This window comes from Pagrus major, chromosome 13 (assembly GCF_040436345.1).
Source record: "Pagrus major chromosome 13, Pma_NU_1.0".
Classification (NCBI taxonomy): domain Eukaryota; kingdom Metazoa; phylum Chordata; class Actinopteri; order Spariformes; family Sparidae; genus Pagrus; species Pagrus major.
In genome coordinates, this window is record NC_133227.1 from 18420139 (window position 1) to 18441078 (window position 20940).

A 20940-nucleotide genomic window follows, 5' to 3' on the forward strand; every position below is an offset into this window, starting at 1 on the left:
AAGAAAAAAACGGCTCGGTACCTGGGAGATCAGTCAGTCAAGTCTGTCTGTCTGTGTATCTGTCGGGGGGGGGGGAATCCGCTCCGGGAGGAGATGCGGGGTTCCAGGAAACAGCTGATGCTGCGGATGTTGCCGGTGGAGGAGGGATCCGTTCGGATCGCTATCGCCAGATAATCCGTGAGGTTTTACGGCTCACTATTAACAGGAGGAGATGCGGGGAGACTGCAGATGATGCGATGAGGATTTTCGGCTCACTGTTAGCTACTGAGCATAGGAGCTCCGACGCCATCGATAGCATACTACTCTCTGTCAACCCACCGCACAGCGGCAGAGGTGGAGATTTAAAAAACTGGCGCCATCAATGCCAGGGCGAATCGGCGCCGCACAGCGCACCGAGGAGGCGGACAGGAGGGCGTGGACAGCCTGGCTGTCACAATAGGGTGGGGCTTATATATATACTACAATATTATTACCATCAAGGACATGAATGAATTTATTGGTAAAGGAAAATTTGCCAGGAACGTGCTTACTCAAAGACAGAGCTTTATTAGCAGAAACGCAAACACACAACTATGTACAAATCAGAGCTCGGTGAGCTCCTGGCTACGAAAGAACAGAGGTCGCACAATCCATCCAGACACCCCGCCAATGATGCCGTCTTCCTCATCGGACATTAGGTCTATGGTGGCGCATGGCAGGCACACTCTGTCTCGCTTCCAGCAGCTGTAAAAACAATCAATAAAGACAATCAGTACTGCGCGATGCACTGTGTATGGACACAATGCACCTGAAAAATAGTCACATTGACCAAAAACGGATCTAATCTAATAAGTCTTACCTCTTTCTTCTCGATCGACTCCGAGCTGAACTCTTCACAGCTTCCGCCTGCGAGGCGAGATCTAACTGTCTGTACCTGAAGATCCTGCGTACTGTCTCATAGTACGTCTTACAGGCAGCTGGAAAACAATTAAATGGTATTAATAAAAAAAATGTAAGTTACAGTAGAATTAAACAAGGAAGGAACAGGAACAAAACAGTACAAGTTACTTACACACAATGGCGTCACTATCAGCGTCATGTAAATCTGGACTTGCGGACATAGCTCCGAGCAAATAGGAGGTCACGGCCTCGTTATGAGGCGAGGTTAGTCTGTGAAAACAAAATGAACGGTTAAGATCAGTATCTATTAATGTTTCTGTTTCCTTATACAGCAGAATGAAAGCATATTCTTTAAATCTTACCCTTGCTCCGGTTCGTAGCGCTATCCGGGCTGAAGAGAAACTCATGCAGCTGACGATCTCGGCAAAACCCACCGGCTTTCCGGCTCCATCGGGGTCTTTGTGTTTGCCGTCGGTCTCACAGCTCCACACAGGCTTTGCTCATCAGGTTCGCTTGTCGCTAGCTTGTTAGCAAAGTCCATACAAACGCACTGCTAGCCGCTAGGTCAGAAGCTAACTTAATGCTGCATTCAGTAAACCTTGAATATTATCCAATATTCATTGTTCTCATTGAGCAATATTATAACTTCACTGCTGGTCAATGAATTTTAACATTTTAACATTAAATGCTATTTATTAACCTATGAACTTATTTATTCAATTAAAGCTGCAAGCAGCGATGAACGGGCCCTCGCAGGCCACGCGGGTCGGGCCGTGCTGCTCCTTACCCGGACCCATTGCCCCGCTATTGTGCGCGCATGTCTTAACTGATAGCCAAAAAGTGGTTTTGTGTTGATAATAGCGCCACCTGCTGGTGATATTTGGTGTGTGAGTTACAGATGCCAGTCTATACCGGCCCAATCAGTTTCATATCCATAAGTGTTATGGTGTGGGCACAGTGCCAATTATAAAATGAAACTGCCACCAGAGCGCCACCTAGTGTCAGATCGGTAACACTTTCGTCAGCTGTCCTCAGGAGGCCATTGGCAATCAGTGTACCAAGTTTCGTGTTAATCCGACCAACCGATGTTGAGATATAAAATACTTCAATTTAAATAGCGCCACCTAGTGGTCATGGGCCAAGATTTTGCACAGAGCCTTAGGGGCTCATGGGGAAGTAGTATCCTGAGTTTCACGTCATTTGGACACACCAATGTTGAGATATGCAACACTTCCTGTTGTGACCCAAATCCACAGGAAGTTGTTATTTAATAACTTGAGTATTCTTTGGCGTATCAAAATTCTTTTAATAACTTTTTGTCAGAAGGGTCCACTGATGCTGTGTGCAAAGTTTGGTGAAAATCGGTGAAATTGCCTGGGAGGAGTTCGAAAAAGTAGGTTTGTGACATTTCGCGAGCTAGCGAAAAAAAACGCTAGGCGCAAATGGGCGTGGCCTATATCAGGAGATTCAGCAAGATTCACTGAACGTGTGGATATAAGGTTTTTGAATGTGCGACAAAGTATGTGGGAGTTATTAGGCAAAAATGGTTTGTGTTGATGATAGCGCCACCTGCTGGTCATTTTTGGTGTGTGAGTTACAGGGGCCAGTCTATACCACCCCTATGAATTTCATATCCATAAGTGTTATGGTGTGGGCACAGTGCCAAATATAAAATGAAACTGCCACCAGAGCGCCACCTAGTGTCAGATCACTAACCCCTTTGTCAGCTGTCATCAGGAGGGCAGTGGCAATGAGTGTAACAAGTTTTGTGTTCATCCGACCAACCGATGTCGAGATATAAAATACTTCAATTTAAATAGCGCCACCTAGTTGTCATCGGCCACAATTTCGCACAGAGCCTTTGGGCCTCATGAGCAAGTAGTATCCTGAGTTTCACGTCATTTGGACAAACCAATGTGGAGATATGCAACACTTCCTGGTTGGAACGAAATCTGCAGGAAGTTGTTTTTTAATAACTTGATTATTTTTTTGAATATCAAAATTCTTTTGATAACTTTTTGTCAGGAGGGTCCACAGATGCTGTGTGCAAAGTTTGGTGCAAATCGGTGAAATTGCCTGGGAGGAGTTCGAAAAAGTAGGTTTGCGACATTGCGCGAGCTAGTGAAAAAAACGCAAAGCATAAATGGGCGTGGCCTATATCAAGAGATTCAGCACAATTCACTGAACGCGTGGATATAAGGTTTTCGAAGGTGCGACAAAGTATGTGGGAGTTATTAGCCAAAACGCACTTTCCTTGATAATAGCGCCACCTAGTGGTGCACATTCACAACAACAACAGATTATAAAATTTTTCGCCAAGCCTAATGACTTTGCCAAATAAAATCGACTTTTCATTCACATTCAGGCAGTGAAAAATGCGATCATTTTGGACGAAGGAATAAAATAATAATAATCATTGCAATTACAATAGGGACCTCGCAGGTTCCCTGCTCGGGCCCTAATTATATTCTTATTATCTTGAATAAATTTCAACAGGGTTACACTTGCTCCAGTTCGTAGAGCCTACAATTTGTCTCCGAGTTGTGAAGACGGCGTACTGCTTCCTGTAAATTACAAGACCAAAAACATACACTTTTATAAAACAACTTACACTGGTTCTACTCACTTGTTCTTTTACAAGGCTACTAGGCTACTTTTAGCTTAGCTAGCAGTAACCGAACATATTCTTACCGCAATCTTGGGATTGTGCACCCGCTTCTCTTCTTAGAGTTAGTCTTCCACACACTTTTTCGACTCCAAAGCAGCCAACCTATCCTCTATGGACAGCAACCTGGAGTTTACTACGATGAACTGCTCATTCACATCGGCAGCAAGCAGAGTAAGCTGACGAGACAGCCCACTGATAGCATTCAGCAGTTTCTTCTCGCCGGAAAAATGTCACCTGGGGTAAAACTCCCCCTGCTACCCTGATTTGCATTTGTATAGCTCACAGCATTTTCATTTACATGTTAAAGCCTCCCCTAGAATTAGGGGGAGGGGGGTCATGGGGGGACAGCTGCCAAGCAAGGCCCACGTCAATTTCCGACAATTCACGGCAGTTTTCGGTGTTGCCTGCAAATTTTTTAAACCTGAACTTCTACGACAATCTACAGTGCCGTTTACTGACGAAAATCCCACTTTTCATGCAGTGACTGGCGATTATAATCTCAGTATTGGTATTAGTGTATATCTTGTTTAGTTATGTATTTTTTTATCCGTCTCTTTCCCTTCTCTCCATTAGTTTTCTTCCTTTCATGCATTGACCCTACAGACTGCTTAGAATGATGGCATCCTCCCACCCCCTCACCTCCCCATCCCTGCTACAATCCTTCTTCCCCTTCCTCCTCCTTCTCTTTGGCACTGTGGTGAGTTATGGGCCAATGAATCGCTACTTTCCCAAGTCTCAGCATTTCTTGCTTGGCCCGCTGACCCCTTCTTTATTACTTTAAACCCCCGTCAGTAAATTTGGTCAGCCACATCCCAAACGATGCACGATTCATTTGTTACTTGGAGCAAAGGTCAATCTAAAGGCTTTCAGTATTTCAATAAGAGGTGTTCTTTGGAGTAAAAGGTGTAAATGAAAAAAAACATTATTATTCAATAATCCATTTGACCACTGCAGATTCCTCTCTGTCTGTCTGTCTCTTTTATCCGAAACTGAGCCAGTGGTACAACTTGATGATGCAGTCCAGTCTGTGAAGTAGGGACATGGAGAGGAGACGGAAAAAAAGATTAAGAGGGAAGCAGAAATGTAATTAGGCAGACATGTTTGTCTGTGTGTATGCGTGGGTTTGTGCGTGTGTTTGGTGGGCTTGTGTGTGTGTGTCCCAAAGGTGGAAGCCCCTACAGTTCCACGCAGTGACAGACTAGTGAATAGTGTCTAACAGCCGTGCACACGCTGATGTTTTGTTGTTTTTTTTTGTTTTACCAATAAACAGTGGTGCAAGCAACAGATGGAGTACACACATCCTAACTAGTTTTACCCAGTCTAGCAATCACACTGGCTTTGAGTAGCAATAGTCACCACATTTAAGTCAAAAACTCGCTCTGAAGGAATCGTGTGGGATCGTCAGTGGAGTGACTACAGCTGGTGAAGTTTGTGTGCTGCAAGCGGATCAAGTGGGATCTGATGTTTCGCCGCTGGACTGGAACCGAGCCGGCATGGATTGGTGCGGACAGTTCAGAGGACAATTGGATTTAAGAATGTTTTTCTTCTTAAAGAGCTGTGAGTAAAAAACCCGTCAGTGGACATCGACACACAAGCGCGAGGCAGTGGCCGCCGTCAAGTTGTGAGTAACAGCTGTTTTCCTCAAGTTTACAATGGATGATGAACTGCAAAGCCAATTGGTGGTTTCTGAAAATATGCTGATGGATAATGATAATCACGGCAAAGGGCAGTGTAAAAATGGGATCATTAAAACGCACGTTGACGCTGATGTGTGTGCAAGTAATTTGGAAACACAGTTGGGAACGGGAGTAAATACAAGACGTCACAGGCAACTCACAGCAAAGGTTGTGGTTGAAAATGAAGTGAAATGCACATTTGACAAATACAAGCTGATGTGTAATGAAGCACAGAATATGCATGAGACTTTGTTGGGTCTGTTGCCAGCCAAAGAAGCTGAAAAATGTGAAATATGGTATAAAGCCAAGATGCTGAGTGTCAATGAATTTATTGATGAAGTTAACACGTGGTTGACAGAAGGTGATGTTCCTGTTGATGTTGCTGAAAATGAGAGTGAGCTGCAGCCTCACAACAGTGTGTCAAATGTTGGATCTAATGTGACCCATAACCCATCAAGCTGTGGAAGCTATCGTAGCTCAAAGAGTGGTCGATCATCTATCTCATCCAAACGCATTCAAGTAGAGGCAGAAAAAGCCACACTGGAAGCTCGCGCTGCTGCCTTGCAGAAAAAACTTGTTTTGGAAGAGCAGGCTGAACAGCTAAGGCAAAAGAAGGAGCAGCTCGAAATTGATACGGAAATTGTAGCTTCCACTGCTAAACTAGCAGTGTTAATGAGCAACGATGGACAAAGTACAGTAACAAATGGGATGGAATCATACATAAGGAAAGGTGTGAAACCAAAGGAAAAATCCAAACCTCTTAATCCTGATGCCAAAGAATTTCATCTCTTAACAGAGACTGCAAGGAAAAACACAGACTGGTCTGTCAAATGGGATAATGCGCAAGTTCTTTCACAACCAAATCATCAGGTACCTGAAACAGTAATCAAAGAGTCCGAATCACAAGCACATGGAGCAACAACACAACAGCTGGATCCTGGTCTGTTCATTCCATCTTCTCACAGCCAGGACAGTAACTTTTACAGTCTGTTGCATAGACAAAATGAGATAACAGAGCTCCTGGTGCAACAGCAAAGTTCAAATTCTCTGCTAGCAAGAGAAATTCCAGTTTATGATGGAGATCCTCTTTCATATAGAGCTTTCATCAGAGCATTTCAATACTGTGTGGGAGAAAAGACCAAAAACAAGGGAGATTGTTTGTACTACCTCCAGCAGTACACAAGAGGGCAGCCACAAGAGCTCGTACGTAGCTGTCAACATATGGCTCCTGACAGAGGTTATGCAAGAGCAATGGAATTGTTGGAGCAGCATTTTGGGAATGAATTAAAGGTCCAAGCTGCATATGTGGAAAAGGTGCTTGGATGGCCTTCAGTAAAAGCTGAAGATGTTAAAGGCCTGCAAGCTTATTCACTCTTTCTGTGTGAGTGCTGCAATGCCATGGAAGAGTTTGAATACATCAAGGAGCTTGATATGCCAGCAAATATGCGAGCTGTGGTCCAGAAACTCCCTTACAAGTTAAGAGAAAGGTGGCGAACAAGAGCCAGTGAGTTGTTGGAGTGCTATCGGCGTAGAGCTTGTTTTATGGATATTGTGGTTTTCATTGAGCGCCAAGTGAGAATTGCATCTGATCCCATCTTTGGAGATTTACAAGACAGTAACTATGGAAAACAATGCAAAGCTGGGAATACGAACAGAACACCAGCAAGCACAAAGATCAAGGGAAATAGCTTTGCCACAACTGTGGTAACAGCTGATCAGAGCGCAGCTGAAGACACAGCAGTGAACAGCAACCCAAAGAGACAAAGTGTTCAGTCAAAGACTACAAAGTCAAGCTTGTGTTTGTGTTGCTTTCGTCATCATGGGCTGGAGCAGTGCCCTCTGCTGGAGAAGAAGACACATAGACAAAAGATAAGCTTTCTGAAGGAGAAAGGCATCTGTTTTGGCTGCTTGCGCATTGGGCATATGAGCAAAGACTGCGATAGGCGCATGAATTGCAAAGTTTGCGGCCAGAAACATCCTAGTGTTCTTCACATCAGTAAGAATGAAAAAGGCACAGACACAGATACACTGCAGGAAAATTCAGTGGACAATACGCTTGTCTCTACTTGTGGACATACAGGAGCCGGTAATAGTGATGGCGTTCTTTCTATCCTCCCAGTGCACATAAAGTCCTCTAAAGGTGACAAAATCATTCAAACATATGCATTTTTGGATCCAGGAAGTACATCAGTATTCTGTTCTGAAAGCTTGATGAGAAAATTGAAAGTGAATGGAACGAGAGCTAAAATCCACTTGCGTACAATGGCTCCAGACCAGAAAGTTACTAGTTTTATTCTTCAAGGTTTGGAGATTGCTGGATATGATGATCAACAGTTCTATGAGCTTCCTGAAGTCTTGACTCAGAAGAAAATGCATTTGTCAACATGGAACATTATCTCAGATGAGGAATTGGCAAAGTGGCCATATTTGAACGGCATCCGTATTCCCTACATCCAAGCTGATGTGGACTTGCTGATTGGCACGAATGCTGCCAGGTTAATGGGACCTTGGGATGTTGTACACAGCCATGGAGATGGACCGTACGCCATTAAAACTCTTTTGGGATGGGTGATTAATGGACCCCTTCAAGGGAGCAGCCAGGAGCAGAGTGGCTGCTCTGTGGCAGCTGTGCATAGGATTGCTGTTGACAGATTGGAAGAGTTGCTCATTAATCAATATAATCATGATTTTAATGAGCAAACCTCAGGTGAACAGGAGGAGATGTCCAGAGAAGAAAGAAAGTTCATGGATATTGTGTCCAGCTCAGTCCAGCTTCAGGATGAGCATTACAAGATGAAGCTTCCATTTTAGACAGATGCTGTTGTGTTTCCAAATAACCTCAGTGTTGCTGAACAACGAATCTGTGGACTAAAGAAGAGGTTAATGAAGGACCAAACCTTTCACTGTGAATATAAAGCTTGTCTTGAGGATGTTATCAACAAAGGATACGCTGAAAGAGTGCCACAACATCAGCTGAAGCAACTTGATGGCAAAGTGTGGTACATTCCTCATCATGGAGTACGTCATCCAAAGAAGGGAACACTGCGGGTGGTGTTTGACTGTGGCGCTGAGTTCAAAGGAATGTCTTTGAATAAGCAATTGTTACAAGATCCTAATTTGACCAGCTCCCTGGCAGGAGTTCTGACGAGATTCAGACTGGAGCCAGTGGCAGTTATGGCTGATATAAAAGCTATGTACCATCAAGCCAAGGTTGCTGATGAACACACAAACTTTCTGAGGTTCTTGTGGTGGCCAGACGGTGACATAAATCAGGAGCTAGCTGAGTACCACATGACAGTTCACCTTTTTGGTGCAGTATCTTCACCCAGTTGTGCATGCTATGCCCTTCGTAAGACAGTGGAAGACAATAAGCACAAGTTTCCTGCTGAGTTGATAAACACAGTGACTCACAACTTTTATGTTGATGACCTGCTTAAAAGCCTGCCTACAGAGGAGGAGACTGTGCTCATGGTTAAGAACCTCATAGCCATATGTAAACAAGGAGGATTTTAGCTGACAAAGTGGACCAGCAATAGCCGTCAAGTGTTGCCATTTCAGAGGAACACAGGTCAGAAAATGTACATGAGCTGGATCTTGAGAAAGACAAGTTACCATTGGAGAGGGCTCTTGGCTTGCAGTGGTGTGTGGAGACTGACATGTTCAAGTTCAGACTGGCAATCAAAGAGCAGCCACACACCAGACGGGGAATTTTGTCAGTTGTCAGCTCCGTATACGATCCTCTGGGATTTTTGGCACCACTAACACTTGGGGCAAAAATTATGTTGCAAGAGCTTTGTCGCATGAAATGTCATTGGGATGATCCAGTACCTCAAGCTCTACAACTACAGTGGAGAAAGTGGTTGACTGACCTTAAAAGGGTGGCAGACTTCAAGGTCAGTCGATGCTTTAAACCAAAGAACTTTGGGCAATCAACAAGTGTTCAACTTCATCACTTCAGCGATGCCAGCCAGGGTGGATATGGCACTGTCAGTTACCTGAGGATGCAAAATGGCGAGCATATTCATGTCGCCTTTGTGCTTGGCAAGGCCAGAGTGGCACCTCTGAAGCAGATGACAATACCCCGTATGGAGCTTACAGCAGCTGCTCTCGCAGTCTGAGTGGATAGGATGCTTCAAGCTGAGCTGCAGCTCAAATTGGAAAAGTCTGTATTTTGGACAGATAGCACCTCAGTCATCAAATACATCAGAAATGAGGACAAAAGATTTCATACTTTCGTGGCCAATAGGATATCTGCCATCAGAGAGGCATCAGACATCTCGCAGTGGAGATATATCCCTACGGCACAAAATCCAGCAGATGATGCCTCAAGAGGACTGGGAGTGTAACATCTGTTGACCCAAAACAGATGGATTGAAGGACCAGAGTCTCTGAGGAAGGCTGAGGAGAAATGGCCAATTAACAGATTGGATGCTGACATTATTGATGGCGATCCAGAAGTAAAGAGGGACCTCATGGTGAATGCTGTTGTGGTTAATGATGTCTCAAATGCCACTCATCAATTGATGATGTACTTTTCAGACTGGAAGAAGTTAAAGAGCTCAGTTGCATGGTTTTTGAAGTTGAGGAGGACTCTACAGGAGTTGAGTCAGAAAAAGAAACATTTGCTTGAAAATGCCCATGGAGATACTCAAACCAAAGCAGAGCATGAAATGCAGCAGTGGAAAGGTGCACTAGGTGGACAAAGTTTGTCTGTTGATGATCTTAATGAAGCCGAAACAGCCATCATTCGCTTCAGTCAGCAGGAAAGGTTCCAGAGTGAAATTGAAGCACTGAATAGTGGGTCTGGAGTGAAAAGAGAAAGCACCATTTACAAGCTGGATCCTATTATGCAGGATGGGTTGATCAGAGTTGGAGGTCGTTTGAGTAAGGCAGCAATGCCCGAAAACACTAAACATCCTGTCATTCTCTCCAAGGAGCAGTATGTGTCCTCTTTGATTCTGAAGCATATCCATACTCAGCTCGGTCATTCTGGAAGAAATTACATCCTCTCCAGATTGCGTAGGAACTATTGGATTACAAATGCCAACGCTGCAACAAGGAAAATCATTGCAAGCTGTGGAGTCTGTAGACGACAAAGAGGAAAATTACTTGAGCAAAAAATGGCAGACTTGCCCAAAGAGAGAATTTCTCCTGACCTTCCTCCATTTACTAATGCGTTGCCACCAGGACTTTTTGAAAGCACAGACTGTTATGTCAAGAGACGTTGGAAGCAAGCTCAGTACATCTCTGGCTTGTTTTGGAAAAGATGGATACGGGAGTATTTGCCTTTGCTACAGGAGCGCAATAGGTGGATCACAGTAACTTTTCCTTTGGACCACAGGGAAAGTATTGAACTCTGAACTCAAGAAATGTATGGACTAATCTAAATGGACTAAAAAGGACTGTTTAAATGAACTTTATTGTGTCTCTATTGCTATGTAATGGCTTTATGTCTATTGGATTGGAATTGTTATGTCTCTAGCCATTGAACAATTAGGAGCCGGTGTGTTGCAGCCATTACGTATGTATGGAGTATTTGTTTGTTTTTTGTTTTTGTTTTGAACACTGGGTGGTGTATGTGCGCCGGAAGACATATAGGTGAGCTCACCAGGGCAGGTGAAGATGATTGGGACCGGGGATGAGCACACAGTTTTTGACCATGTAGCCATGCACACGCTGATGTTTTGTTGTTTTTTTTGTTTTACCAATACACAGTGGTGCAAGCAACAGATGGAGTACACGCGTCCTAACTAGTTTTACCCAGTCTAGCAATCACAGTGGCTTTGAGTAGCAATAGTCGCCACGTAGCAATAGTCACCACAAGTAGAGCCTGACCGATTTATTGGTAGGCTGATTTTATCGGCCGATATTAGCCTATCATAGATATATCGATATTGACATATTGTCCGATATGCGCCGATATGAAACCTTATATTTAAAAACTATAATGCAGAAAAACATGCTTGGGGTTATTTAAAATTGGTGTAATGACATAGTTTGTCCAGCAGAGTGCGCTTCGACGGGGGATAAAACAGCTGGTGTCAGGAAATGTAACAGCTACCTCACTAACGGTTAAACTATAAACCAGCACAATAATGACAATTGCCAACATAACATAGCCACCATGTTCTGAAATGACACACTAACATAAATTGCTAACTTTTGTTGATCTGGTAATTTTTCGGTTTTATACAATCGGGAGTCTGCACAGGGTGTTTTATTTTGAAGATTTGCCGGATGCTCTATGCCGTTCCTGTCTCTAACTTCCTGCCGGCGCAATCTGCTCTGTGCAGCTTGTTGCGGCTTCTGTAGAAAATAGACCAGGCAGCCAGAGCGCAAAGCAGCCGTGCACGGCTTGACTTCACTGTGCGCCGGATGTGATCGTGGCCGCCTGTGATTTGTAACACACTATCTGCTACTAGCGGATGGAGAGTGATGGCAGGTTAACAAGGGGGATGCTTTTTGGTAATTTTGTTAACAAGGGGGACGGCATCCCCCCTCATCCCCCCTCAAATCGCCTACTGTTTAACACTAAAAGCGGTCTGACTCTTTGCCAGCTCAGCGATATGCTGTTGTCTGCATGCTGCACAAGATAAAAGGGAAAAATTGTATGGTTGCATATATGATATTCAGCATGTATCTGAGACAACAAACAGGCCTGAGGCTAAAAGCCAGAAGCCGCAGGATTCGCTGAAATAATGTTTTGTTTCTCTAAATGTAATGTCACAAATTGAACCTGATGAAAGGAAAAAGTCCCCAGTATCAGTCTCCAGTCTGTGACTGCAGACCAGGGTTGTAGTGGTGACTCAACAACTTGTCATTGCACAATTTTTAGGCTTTCAAATTCAACGCTGTTATCAGAATCAGAATCAGAATCAGAATCAGAAATCCTTTATTTGTCCCGCAAATGGGGAAATTCCTTAGTCACAGCAGCCAAAGGACAGTATCACACTTAAACAATAATAAAAAGTAAAAAATAAACAATATAATAAGAGATAAGAAATAGAGTTAACTTGTTTATACATAGTATTTACAATATGAACTTGGCATTTACAATATGACATCGTATTTATAATATGAACAGTGTACGTATAAACAGTTTGGTATTGTTATTTACAAACAATAAATAATAAATATCGGTATTAAAAATTGTCCAATTAGTGCAAACCAGAAAGTGTGTGGATATGTGTAGAGTTTTGTATTGCACAGTGCACATGTGAGGCCTACTGGGAGCAGTGCTGGTTGTACTGTGTCCGCCACACAGTCCCGAGTCCTCAGGACTGTGTGTTGGACACAGTCGTCTGCAGTACGGGGGCCCCACAGGGAACAGTCCTGGCCCCTTTCCTGTTTATCCTGTACACTGCTGATTTCTCCCACCAAACACCCCACAGCCATCTACAAAAGTTCTCTGACGACTCTGCTATCGTCAGCCTCATCAGGGACGGGGACGACAGAGCCTACAGAGGACTTATTCAGGAGTTTGTGGACTGGTGCCAGGGGAACCACTTCCAGCTCAACGCCGGGAAGACCAAAGAGCTGGTGGTGGATTTCCGCAGGCGCAAACAACCCTGCACACAGGTGAACATCCTGGGAACAGTATTTACCAAGCATATATGGCAGTTGAGAACACAACCTCAGCTGCCCCTCCTTCAAAGTGTTGCCTGGCACACGCCTCCTCCTCTCTCCCTACTTAGACAGCGTACTTGCAGGCTGAATGAAATCAGCTGGGCATGTGCACACATCCACCTGCGACATCCATCAATTTTTCAGACATCCTCCAAAAAGAAAAAAAAAACATAGCTAGAAAAAAAAAAATGGCTTGATGTTGTGAATGGTAACTAGTGGTTGTTTGTTTATCAGTGAGTAAGATCAACACATACCAGAGATAATCAGCTGTAGTAACATCATCAGCAGAAATCTTCCACTTGTCAACCACACAAAGAAATGATTTTCTCCCATGTAGAGACCACATCTGCAGGAACATTTCACTTCTACTGATGTAAGAACGCTTTCTCTACTTAAATGTACCCCTGATCACACATTACTGACTTCTCAGTGGGATATACAGTATGTGAGCATGATGATAGGTAACATACACATAAATGGAGTGACTCCTGCAAGCTAGTTCAGGCAGGCAACTGGAGCTGCGCTGCTATACACATGACATGCCCCACTCTCCACACTCATCTACCAAACACACCCTGTCAATTTGGCAGTCTATTGAAACTACAAAAAATCTCCCAACTCTCCCTCTGCTGGTCAGTGCCACCACTGCCCTGCGTCAGTGTTGCTGCATGTTCTTTCAGCCCCACCACCACCCCAGCATCCACCTGTAGGCTCTGCCTGGGGGGTTCAAGATGTTTTGCTCATCACTCCCTAATATCTCTATGTAAACATATCTGCAGGGAGTGATGAGGTTGGAGCTTAGACACCAAACTCTAACCATGGTGTGCTGCTCTAATAAACATTTCAAATGTGAGTTATCTGACTGAAATAGGCTTGTTTTTAGTAAATGAACATTTTTACCTCTGCCGAGGATGTGATGTTATCACCCATCTTCACGGTTGGTTGTTGTAATCTATGAAATAAAAAGGTGGAACAATCTGGTTTCATGTAGGCCTGTTTCGACCACTGTAATAAACTATGATGCAGGCTGACTGACAAGATTGGGTACGAACTAAGTAACTTTGTAAACCGTGTCAGTTTACAGAATCACAGTGAGTGAAGCTAATGGTACGCTACAGAAGACTCTACCAAGAAAATGATCAATCTATAATGTTTCAATGCAGTGTATTTAAATATGTAGAAGACAGAGAGGACAGACAGGTCTGACACACTTACTGTAACTTTGAGGAAAAAATAAAAACATTAGACACACTGACAGACACTGACAGCAGTGCTGTAAAAATGATTCTGATCATTGACTTAAGTATGTAATACCAAACTGTGAGTACATTCCACAACAGTAGTTACTCAAGTAAAAATTTCAAAAAGTTTCAAAATAAGTCATTTTTGCTCAATAAAATGGTCCTTGTCAGTGTGCTTCTATGATATCTGATGTTTGTGGATTGATATTACTGCTGCAGATGTTTAAAGTTGAGCTAATTTTAACTACATTATGTACTGTTGGCTAGTTTGATCCACAGCAATGCATCATATTCAAGGCCAACAGTCTGCTGACCCATTATATACAGCACATAGGCCTACATACATACAGTAAGTACAATATTTAATAGCTGATACTTTTACTCAAGTACTATTCATACGCATGACTTTCACTTTTTTAAGCAAGATGTTAACTTTTACTCAAGTATGACTTTTTGGGCACTTTTAAATATAGCACACAGTAGCAGAGTTATTAGTTCTATATTTATTTTTTTTTAAAGTTTTTATTTCTATTTCATTTCCATTTGTTGTTTTTTTTAGTTCTGTTTTCCTCCAGTTAGTTTCCAGAGAGCTGCTTGTTTGAGTTTAGTTTTTACTGTTTAAAAATGTTAAGTTTCTGATTTTTTTTTTTTAGTTCAGTTTTTCTTAGTTTCAGTATTATTTGTTTCTTGTGACGGATAATTGTGGGACAAGATTTAAGGAGGTCAGTTTGCAAAATTCTTTTTTTTCATACCTAGTTTACAGGATAAATAAAAGTAATTTTTAGGCTAAATATCCCTTGTCCTTCTGATGCTGGGTTTTTCATTTGTAAGTACCTGCACTTGCCTCATCACTTCCTTCTGTCCACTGGACAGTGATTTTCAGCTAGTGATGGCTTCTCTCTCTCCCTTTCCCTCTCCTCCTCTCTCTTGCTCTTGTTAGATGTTCAGTTACTCCTCTGCCTCCTTTAGTGATACTAGTACATACTGGTACATGTAATAGATTTTGTTTTTGGAGGCGCTACACTAGGTTGGTCCAGGGAGGCTGGGTAACTGTCAGAAGCAGGCATAGTATGAATACAAAGCCCACGGTTCACCACCAGCCTGTTAAGAATCAGAATCAATCAGAATACTTTATTAATCCCCGGGGGAAATTGTTTTTGTTCCAGATGCTCCGTGCAAAGTAGAAAGGGAGGGTGAGAGCCATACGGCAGTATCACCTGCAACTTCGACAGCATCCTCCTGTCTGACACTGCTGTCAAAGTGTCCAGCTCCATCCCCGCAACGTCACTGGCCTTCCTGATCAGCTTGTTGAGTCTGTTGGCATCTGCCCATCTCAGTCTGCTGCCCCAGCACACAACAGCAAACAGAATAGCACTGGCCACCACAGACGCATAAAACATCCTCAGCATAGTCCGGCAGATGTTAAAGGAGTGGAGCGTCCTCAGAAAATAGAGGCGGCTCTGTCCCTTCTTGTAAAGGACTTCAGTGTTCTTAGTCCAGTCCAGTTTATTGTCGATGAACACCCCCAGATATTTGTAGTGTTCAACGATGTCCATGTTATGCCCCAGGATGGAAACTGGGGTCACCGGTGTCCTGGTTCTCCTCAGATCCACCACCAGCTCTTTGGTCTTTGTTATGTTGAGCTGCAGGTGGTTCAGCTCACACCATGTGACAAAGTTGTCCACCACAGCCCTGTATTCAGCCTCCTCACCCTTGCTGATACATCCAACGACAGCAGAGTCATCAGGAAACTTCTGAAGATGGCAAGACTCTGTCTGGGAGCTGAAGTCCGTGGTGTAAAGGGTGACGAGGAAAGGAGAGAGAACAGTCCCTTGTGGGGCCCCGGTGTTGCTGACCACATCTGACACACAGTGCCACAAGCGCACGTACTGTGGTCGGCCAGTGAGAGGTAATCCACAATCCAGGACACAAGGGGGGGATCGCCGTCAGCTTGTCACCCAGTAGAGCAGGCCTGATGGTATTGAAAGCACTGGAGAAGTCAAAGAACGTGACCCTCACAGTGCTCCCCAGCTTGTCCAGGTGGGCGTAGACACGGGTCAGCAGGTAGATGATGGCATCCTCAACTCCACTCCGGGGCTGGTAGGCGAAATGGAGGGGATCCAGGTGCAGCCTGACCATAGGCCTGAGCTGCTCCAGGATGAGTCTCTCCAGGGTCTTCATGATATGTGACCACCGGTCGGTAGTCCAAGAAACCATTGGGCTGCGGCACCTTTTGCACTGGAATGAGGCAGGACGTCTTCCATATCACAGGGGACCCTCTGGAGGCTCAGGCTCATGTTGAAGGCACGATGAAGCACTCCACAGAGCTGTTCGGTGCAGGCTCTGAGAACCCGTGTGTGGACACTGTCAGGGCCTGCAGCCTTACCGGCGGGGAGTTTGCTCAGCTATCTCCTAACATGAAGCGGTGTAAACCGTGCAGGTCGAGGAGGGGGAGAGTTGGAGTCCATAGTGAGAGGAGGGCAGGTAGCATGGGAGCCAGAGGAGGTGTGAGGAGTGGGGGATGGGTGTGAGGGGCTCATAAAGTTGGACGGGGTGCTATCAGGAGGAGGGGGGGGTCAGAAGCGGTGGTGGCTGGAGACAGTCAACAGGAGAGCCAGGAGCGGCCTGGGCTGCAGTATCAAAGCTATTGAAGAACAGATTTAACTCATTGGCCCTAGCCACACTACCATCAGCTCCACTGCTAGTTGGTCTGAAACTGGAGATGGTCCTCATACCACTCCAGACCTTCCTCATGTTATTCTGCTGGAGTTTCCTCTCCAGCTTCCTTCTGTAGCCGTCCTTAGCCTCTTTGATCTTGGCATTCAGATCCCTCTGAATGTCCCTCAGCTCCTCCCTGTTGCCACCTCTGAAAGCCCTCTTCTTCTGGTTGAGTGTGGCTTTGATGTCTTTTGTTACCCAAGGCTTGTTGTTTGGGTAACAACGCACAGTCCTTGCTGGGACAATGCCGTCCACACAGAAATTGATGTAGTCAGTAGCCCCATTCACACTGCCGTTTGCATGCGGGGATCCTGCGCCAATTCTCCGCATCCGCCTCTGTGTTAAAGTTTCAGATGTGGCGAGGGGGGAAATTTCACTGCGCCTCTGATGCGCCTCCAGAGGTAGTATCAGAGGCACATTATTGGCGAACCGAACCAGTGTGAATGGATACGCCGGCGGCGCGGAGCAAGGGTGTGTCGGTCTGATGGTGTTCACTGTGTGATAACTAAACAGGTCCATCACTCAACAAAATAAAGATAGATGTCCCACAAAGCAACGTTACAGGACCAAACAACAGTAACGTAGTAACTGGTCGTGTCTTTGGCAACTTATGTGAGGAAAAACATACTGCAGTCATATGTGGAGATGTGTCTGTCAGCCTGTCGGTCCTACCGACTCTTCTTCACATTTCTGCCCAAAAAACAGCATCTGTCCCCGGCAAAAAACTTTAACTCACCAAGTGTTTGTCGTGGTGAAAAAGATCACCGTGATGGTCAGCCCTCCACCGAGACTTCAGTGAACTTTACCCCATAAACATCCTCTCTCCCCACAAGTGATAGAGTCAGACAGGTTCAGTTTACTGATGGTGATTATGTAATTATGTAATTTAGAGAAAAACGTAACTTTGTCACTTTCCAGGATGTTTGGTGGGTCAGGATCCCAATCACAACACATTATAACAGCATCATATGATTATAAACAGTCAGCGGGTACATGTTTAGATTAACAGGTAAACACCGGGGAAACACGTTGAAAAAAACACGTCATCACCATGAAGTGTATCATCACGCCTCTTTTGGAGCCGCGGCGCCAGCTTGCTGTATGAATTACACTCTGGTTCATCTCTTACGCCGGAGCTGCTTGGCTCTGTGTGAACAACCAACAGCGGAGAATTGGCAAACCACCGCTGCAGCGGTAATGCGGCGTCTCTGTGTGAAAAGGGATAGTAATGCACTCGGTAAGCCCATCAATGTCCTCTCCATGTGGCTCACAGAGTACATTCCAGTCAGTCACCTCAAAACAGCCCTGCAGTGCCTCATAGCAGTCCTCTGACCTTGTCCTCACTAGCCGTTTTTATACTGGACAGCAAGCCGCCAATTTGGCTGTCCTTTTCGCGGCTAGGCCCGCAAATTTAGACAGAGCGCAGCATATTGGGGGTCTGTTTTGGTCTGCCAATATGCCGCCTCAGAGGGTACACTTTTTGCCACCTCCATTGCCATGTCTTCCTCTCCATAAGTCTCTGATGTTTCGTTCCTTTCCTCCACCGTAGCGATCCTTTCCCTCTGCATCCCCGGTGTGTTTTCCAAAGTTCAGCAGGGATATCCTCCATCACCGTAGCCAAGCCGGCCGGCTTCAGCTCTATCAGCTGATCCCTGGAGTGGACGGTGCGTTGTTGCTGAGCGACGGTTGAGTGGCAGAGTAAAAGGAGCGATTCCACCACAAACGAAACAACAAAAACTTTCCACACAAGCATGTTTAGAGAGGATGTAGCTTAATAAACAACTAAAGTAAAAACAGAACAAGTAAGATAAAGAAAAAAAGGAAAAAAGTTGAAAACAAAGTTAAAGTAAGCAGGAGCAACTGGAACAGGCTGCATACACCGCGGTGCATGCGCACCACTAACCCAAATAGGTTTTCTCCAACTCAGCAACTCACCCACTCAGAAACCAACTCTGGTTATTGGAAGCTCTATAGTCAGAAACGTGAAGTTAGCCAAACCAGCAACCATAGTCAAATGTATCACTGGTGCCAGAGTGGGCGATGTTGAGTCAAATATGAAACTGAGGATAATCGTAAATACAGTAAACTGTAATACATGTAGACATCAATGACTCCTGTTTACGTCTCTCGGAGTAAGTCCGTAGTTTTCTCTGGACCCCTACCAAATCTGACCAGTGATGACATGTTTAGCCTCATGTCGTCATTTAACCGCTGGCTGTCAAGGTGGTTTTCAAGCAAACTATGTGGGCTTTGTGGATAATTGGCAGATTTTCTTGGGAAAACCTAGGATGATTAGGAGAGACGGCATTCATCCCACTTTGGACGGAGCGGCTCTCTTATCTAGAAATCTAAAGATGAAACCAGGGACAGAGCTGCAGTCCTACACGCTCCTCTGTGCTTCTTCTAGAGCAGTTACCCACCCAAACCCCATTGAGACTCTGTCTCTCCCCCGACCACTTAAATGAATTAGAAAAAGAGGAGTTTCACGTAAAAACTTGATAAAAGTCATCACTACAACCTTTCCAAAAATAGGAACATTAAATTCAGACTCGTAAACATTAGATGTCTCTCATCCGAAGCTGTTTCAGCAAATGACTGAATGATGAATGGGCCACTTTACACCTGCTTTAGCTTTACCTGAGTAGTGTTTGGAGGTAGATGGGTGCAGTTCCGTTGACAGCCTTGAAGGCCAGCACCATCGTCTTGAATCGGATACGGGCCGCAACAGGAAGCCAGTGGATGTCATGGAGGAGGGGGGTCAAATGGGAGAATTTGGGTAGATGTAAAATGAGGCGCGCTGCAGCATTCTGGATACGTTGCAACAGTTTAGTCGCCGAGGCTGGGAGTCCAGCCAAGAGCGAGTTGCAGTTGTCCAGGCGAGAGCTGACCAGCATTTGGACCAGGAGTTACATTGCCTCCTTTGTGAGGAAAGACCAGATCCTGTGGATGTTGTAGAGGGCAAATCTGCAGGATCAGGCCACCGCGGTGATGTTGGGGGTGCAGGAAAGTCCGTCGCCCAGGTTCCTCGCAGTCGATGAAGGCGATACTGTGACATCCTTGACAGTGACTGACACATGATCGTGTGAATCAGGACAGAGAGCATCTAACAAGGAGGAGAGGGAGGATAACAGAGTGGAGGAGGCTTCCTCAATGGACATTAGAGAGAATTGTTCTGTGGATGGTATTGAGGAAAGAACAGTTGAGGAGAGAGTGGAGAGAGAGAGGGACATAATAGTGCACATGCACCACTGTGCATGCAGCCTGTTTTGGTCACTCCTGTTTGTTTTTATACTTTTATACCTACCTTTTAGCTTCTTATTTAATATATTGTTTTGACTCTTTTTGTATTAGCTCAAATTTAAGCCGTGCCCTCTCCAAACATGCTGGTGGAGAGAGTTTTGGCCTTTCTTTTTGCTGTGAAAGTACTTCTTTCATTCAGCCGAGGCCATTGTTGCACAGCAACAACACAGCCGCATTGTTTACACGAGGGATCAGCTGTTCACTATGAAGCTGGCCGGCATGGCGTCCAGATCAACAGACATCCCCGAAGAGATCTGGAGAAGAACACACAGAGGCTGCAGGGGAGGAATAAAGCAGCGGAATCCAAGAGCAAGGTCGAGACAACGGAGGCTTATGAAGAAGAGGAGTTATAAGCCGTGTCTTCCCTCTCTCATCATAGGCAACGTGAGATCACTGGCTAATAAGATGGAGGAGCTAACAGCGCTAGCCAGGAGTCAGAGGGAGTACCGGCAGTGTAGTTTAATGTGCTTTACGGAGACATGGTTGCACCAGGACATTCCTGACGACCTCTCCATAAAGGGCTATGAGACTGTTTAGGCCGTCAGGGACCGCACCGGGAGCAGTAAGTGTAAAGGAGGGGGGCTTGCCGTTCTAGTTAACAACAGGTGGTGCAGTCCTGCTCATATAACCATCAAAGAGCATATCTGTTGCCCGGACATTGAGCTGTTTGCTGCTGGAGTTTTCACATGTTGTGGTGACTGTTTACATTCCTCCCTCTGCCAACCCGACGTTGTGTGACATCATCCCTCCGCCATAGCCCGGTTACAGATTCAACACCCGAGTGCATTCATTGCTATCTCAGGTGACTTCAACCAAAGCCACCATGGATACA